Consider the following 6424-nt stretch of genomic DNA (forward strand, 5'->3'; position numbering starts at 1 on the left):
ATTTCACATACTAAGAATATACCATACGGTACAGCATTTGTGATATTTTGATCTACAGTGATAAAAACAGCCATATTTGTTTTAAAGTTTAGATCAATTATTTTTTTTATATCCCTATGTATTAATATTTATAAATGCATAAACAATTACTTTTTTTTAATTGATTTTTTAATTAAATCTAGGATAGAATTATTTAGAACACATATAAAAATGGGGAGGTTGATATTAAATTCACATTTCAAAAAGTCAAAAAAGGAGAGAATATTGTAGCACTTAATGTAGATAAATATAGAATGTAATATGTATAAAAATATTTTTTTCCATCATTGTAAATAGTCTTGATTAAAATATTCTACTATTTTCTGTATACAGCTCCTTTGCAGGCCTATGTATCTCCATGGTATCAGACTACAATAAAACATTGTGTGTAGTCTGATCCTTTAATCTTGTGTTGCTGTCTTCAATCTAACCCGTTTTCTTGTTAACATACAGACAGTAGGGAAGGGGGCAGTCTGAGATGGCTGTTTGTCTTTAATTACCATCTCATTACCATCTCTGCCAAAGTATTTCCAACTTTAGAAAGATGCCAGGGTACCGTGTGTTTGAATAAAATGCCTCATTATCAGGTGTCAGCACCCGGCGAACGCGGGGGGTGCCTCTCGGCCACCGGGTGCTGACGCTGCTGTCATGACTCCTTCATAAGTGGAAATCCCGGCCAAAGCGTTGCTGACGCCCTTGCCAGAGATTCCGCTCCCAGAGGGAGCCCCTGTCTAGGAGTGGAATCACCCCTGAGAGAGTTGCCAACGTTCTGGCCAGGGATTCCGCTCCTGGAGAAGCCCCGACGTCACTATCCATATATGGACAGTGATGTCAGAGATTCCTCCTGAAGCTGAATCCCTGGCCAGAGCATTGCTGACGCTCTGGCCTTTGATTCTGCTCCTGGAAGAGCCCCTGGAGTCACTGTCCATATATGGACTGTGAAGTCAGTGGCTCCGCCTGGAGTGGAATCCCTGGGCAGAGCATTGCCGATGCTCTGGCCGGGGTTTCCGCTGCTGGAGAAGCCCCTGACGTCACTACCCATATATGGATAGTGGCGTCGCCAACTCTCTTGCTGGGGATTCCAATCCTAGAGGGAGCCCCTATGGCGCTATCTACAGGGAGGGGGGCTGTGTGTCAGTATCTTGGAGGGGGCTGTGTGGCACTATCTACAGGGGGCACTATCTACAGAGGGCACTAAATATATAAGGGCACAAACTGGGGGCCTAACTTCTATATGGGGGCATAAACAGGGCCTAACTTCTTTATGGGGGCACAAACTGCCGTTTTCTCCCATTTTACTGTCGCCATGAGTTCCCCAGGTAAAGGGGCCCACTACGTCTGTGTCGTCCAAGGGCCCACATAAACCTGAATTCGACCCTGCTCGTTATATTGGACACAGCAGAGTTACAAATACATTTTAGATGATTTTTCAAGCCATCACGAAGGCCATGTGACTTTGAAATTTTAGCGGTACCATCTCTATTTGTGTTTTTTTTATGATAAGTTAAAAAGGTTAAAGCAGCTCTGTCACCACATTATAAGTGCCCTATCTCTTACATAACGAGATCGGCGCTATAATGTAGGTAACAGCAGTGTTTTTTATTTAGAAAAACTATCTATTTTCACCAAGTTATTAGCTTTATGCTAAGAACTTTCTTAATACCCAACTGGGCGTGTTTTTACTTTTGAACAAGTGGGCGTTGTGGAGAGAAGTGTATGACGCTGACCAATCAGTGACCAATCAGCGTCATACACTTCTCTCCATTCATTTTCTCTGCACATAGCGATCCTATCTTCACTATGTGCAGCCACATACACACACATTAACGTTACTGAAGTGTCTTGACAGTAAATAGACATCGCGTCCAACCAGTAGGGGATGTCTATTCACAATCCCGACACTTCGGAAATTTTTGTGTGGGACTTACAGCACAGCAAGCGTAATCTTGCGAGATCATGCTGTAAATGACAGCACAAAGTGATCTCGATATGCTGTGCTGTAAGTCACACACAAATGTTACCGAAGTGTCAGGATTGTGAATAGACATCCCGTCCTAGCTGGAAGTGATGTTTATTCACTGTCAAGACACTTGAGTAACATTAATGTGGGTGTAAGTGACAGCACACGCTGTGCTGAATACATGAATGGAGAGAAGTCAATGACGCTGATTGGTCATACACTTCTCTCCACAATGCCCACTTGGTCAAAAGTAAAAACACGCCCAGTTGAGCATTAAGAAAGTCATTAGCATATCGCAATCGCTCATAACTTGGTGAAAATAGATTGTTTTTCTAAATAAAAAACGCTGCTGTTACCTACATTACAGCGCCAATCACATTATGTAAGAGATAGGGCACTTATAATGTGGTGACAGAGCCTCTTTAAGCAATATTTTTGTCCTTCTATTGCCATCTACTTCATTGGGTATTGACGATGCTAAACTTCTTGTTTATAGTCACTGATGATAAGGAAGTTTTCATTTAGCCCCAACTTCTATTTGCTTCCTGATGCTAAAATCAGCACACAACAAGTGAATCATGCATATTTGACAAGGTACCAAGAAGTTAAACATGTTCTTGGCCACATTGATTTCACACTGTTGGGTGTTAGGTACTCAATTCTTATTCGTATCAAGTTTCATTGTAAATAGTAAAGTTCTAAAAATGTGTTATGAAATGCCAAGTAGTCTTCTCTCATTTTTTTAAGCAAATCACAAGGGTTAACTTCAGCATCCCATTGACATGCAGAAGAGATGGGAAGAAATATTGATTCTAATCCACTTTGACTGTGGAAATCTAAAGACCAGTTAAAGCAGAGATGATATCTAGATTCATTTCAATAAAATCCATATGTCAGAAATGACAGCAGAAGCCAATTCAGTCCAGCGAAGATAGTGCAAAGACACAAAGAAATCATTTAAAAAAAATGAAAGGTCTGGAAGAAAAAGGATTAGATGGATTATATGAAAAGCAGAGAGAGAGAGAAGTAGAGAGATTGAAAGTGTAACAGATATGTCTAAAAACACTACTGGTGACAACAATGGTTTAATATATTGCTAAAGATCAGTACTGCTGGAAGAAATTTGAAAATGTCATATTGCCAGTGGTTTGGCCAATATTTTGCTGAGAGCCTAAAGAGTAAAAACGGATGCAGCGCTGATTAAGATTATCCCACAGCAAACTAGGCTGTGAATCTAATATGGATATATGACATTAATTCTCCCCAAAATCATCTATCATCAGTAGTGACAAAATGGATAGGCCATAACTTAGTTCATAGGTGGCGCAGTTTGACCTAGCTGAATGTCTTGAACAGTTCAACCAGAACAACAGCTTTTTAATTCTAATCTATAAAATGAAGAGAACTATTTATCATGGGAATGCGATATGCTTGGATCCTGTATGATCGCACAGATTTGGGTTTGTGTTACTAACTGACAGGCCTTTTATGTGACACTGTATGGTGCCTTTGTAAAGCAATGCTTTTAGACCATAATGCCTCTGTAATATGACATCCTATGCTGTATGCCACATTCTTTTTGGACTCTCTAAAAATGCCTCTGTATAAAATTAGAGCCATATGAAGGTACAGTTTCGGCTCATAGCAGGCTAGGGGTACCAGATCCAGTTTCCATTAATCGTGCATCCCGAATACGACCATGTGTATTCACCTGTAGTCTATTATATGACTATCTCATTTCATTAAGGCCCTGTTGTTAAACTTCAGTGATGGGGCAAATACAAATTTTAACCAAACATTATTGTTATTTCCAACTTACATTGTTTTCTTTTTGTTGAATTAATTTTTGCATATATAAATAATTAAAAAGCCTTTTCCTTTCTAGATTTTTTTTATCAAATTGAAATATCTATTATATCCTGTTACAATTATAATACAATATGAGGTTGAGGGATTGCTACTCGTCCGGCATCCAAAAGGACTGTACAGTATATAAATACGCAGTTAAAACTACATATAAGATCTTCCATGAGATGACTGATCTCTTATCACATATATTATGCTAAACAGCAACTTATACATATATCTAATAATATTTTCTTTTTCCAGATTATTGTGATTTAAAAGTGTGAACCCGATCCATACTTTTTCTCGATATTATGTGCTAAATCCCGGGTAATTTAGCATATGTTTTACTAATTTCCTGGTGCCTCATTAGTAAAGTCAATGGTGACCTAAATGTGCAATTGAGTACATATCTTGGTGTCCCAGTGTTATGTGATCAACCAAAGATAATTTGCTAATATATTCTGCACTTGCTAAATTGTATAGTCTGAACCACTGCTAGTCCTTTGTGACCCTTTGACAAATATTGTGCCAAATCTCATTGGAACGTTGCCTCTGGTAATCTAATCTAATATATAGTATACAGTTTTGGGTAGCTGAATGGCAGGGTATATAATGTAGTTCCCAGTCCCCTTTGACCAAGTGATACAATATCCAATTCCTGTTAAAAAGTATAATATTCCAAAAAAGCATCAACACCTCAGGCTGGAGCAGGTAAAGACAAGTGTAGTCCAATGAACCTATAAAGCAGCAACTATAATGTGTACTTTACCATTTTATCAGTCTATGTTAGCACAAATCCATCCAGCCTCCTCAGATAATAGTTCTGATAATTGTTCTGATCCAGACTCATCCATGTGTAGGCTTGCACCTGCACAAGTATCGCTCTGTGTAGTACCGCTGGGTCTTGTGGTATTAAACTATCTCCACTCCCAAAGGAATGTAATGAGACCTTTTAAAAGCTCAAGGGTACATAGAGCAGCACTGCAGGATGGTTGTCTCAAAGTTGTAAGATTAAATCATACTCACAAAGTTAAAATGTTCAATGATAATATATAAAAACGTCAAGTAGTTAACCCAACCCAGGGTTTCGCCATTTCGGGCCGTACATGATGTGTCAAGTTCACTCCTATTTAACTATCCGCTCCACAGGATACAAATTAAATGATATTTTTATTGTGCTTTTCCAGATTGTGTGCAGAGTTCAGGTTTATTTACGCTACAGGTACCGAATATTATTGAGACTACCCACATTTCATATTTCAATACGGTCAGACTGAAGCAAATATGGTACCAGTACCCAATGGTAATTCATTAACCTTTTACTAATTTGTCGCTTATTTGATACTGTACAGTACAATTTCTGTAATGTGATCTTCTTTGTATCTCTACTCGCACTTGTAAGAATTGATGTACGAATATTAATTTGTGTTTTTTTGCAAAATTAATAAAAATAATTTTGAAAAGAAAGGATGACCATAGAAAAGGAAAAAAATGTGCCCAAAGCAATACATTATGGCATGAAGTTGGAGACACAAAGGATTGACCTATCAGATGATTCTTCATGGAAACAATGGTTGTAGCAGGAATGCAGTTGGGATCAATAATATTTGCTGGATCTTCAGGAAAAGAATGACAGGAATCAAAGAATCTGGAGAGAGTATTTCCTCCGCAATTTTTTTTTGCTTGTCGAAGTAAGTGGAAATCATATAGTGAGAAGAAAAGTGCCCAACCTGCCTAGCGTGGATTAAGTCTCCGAGCAGAGTAATAATCCAGAAAATTTTGCAGAATCCAAGAGATGTCGTCATGCGTTCAAGGCGAGTTTCAATTCCAGCATAGATCTTCTCAGCAAGGACGAACTTAGTATACTTGTTAATTCCTGACTGCTGAGAAAGGACCAAACCAACTTCTATAAAGGAGGCACCAACCTCCAGGTAAAAAAAAGCTAAAAAACTGTCTGGATTAGGATGATGAAGTATGTACAGTAGTTCCCAATCCCTGTTGACCAAATTATACAATATCTAGTTCCAGTTCTGAGTCAAGATCAGGGTTAGGATTAATACAGTAGAACACAATAATTTATCTAACCTGCAGGCAACGCTTTAGGGCCAGTTTCCCCTTTAAATAGGAGCAACATCATCTTGCCATGGCAACCAGACGCAGCAGAGAAGAGTAGAGTCATGGCTGTAAGCATGAAGCCACGACTGCCAGCGGAGGATGGTCACTGGCTCACGGAGAGGTAACAGGCTTCATTTTCTCTTAATCCGAGCGTATAGAGTACTGTTCATTGTGACCCAGTATCAGACTTACAGTACCTGTTAATCAAGTTTAATATTGTCCAGACCCCAGATATTTAGATGATTGAGAAATATTGTCCAATGCTGACCAATATTTTGGCAACCATTCATAATTTTAATAAAGAAAGCTAGAAACAAGATCACACTGAGATCACATAAATAAACAGTGATGGACAAGTATGTAAATAATGGACAAATATGTGACAACCTGTTAAGTATTTCCACAAATGGGTGACTATTTGTTATAATTAATTGTAAGAATTGTTACTGTAAATATATAATT

This window comes from Rhinoderma darwinii, chromosome 2 (genome assembly GCF_050947455.1).
Source record: "Rhinoderma darwinii isolate aRhiDar2 chromosome 2, aRhiDar2.hap1, whole genome shotgun sequence".
NCBI classification, from domain to species: domain Eukaryota; kingdom Metazoa; phylum Chordata; class Amphibia; order Anura; family Rhinodermatidae; genus Rhinoderma; species Rhinoderma darwinii.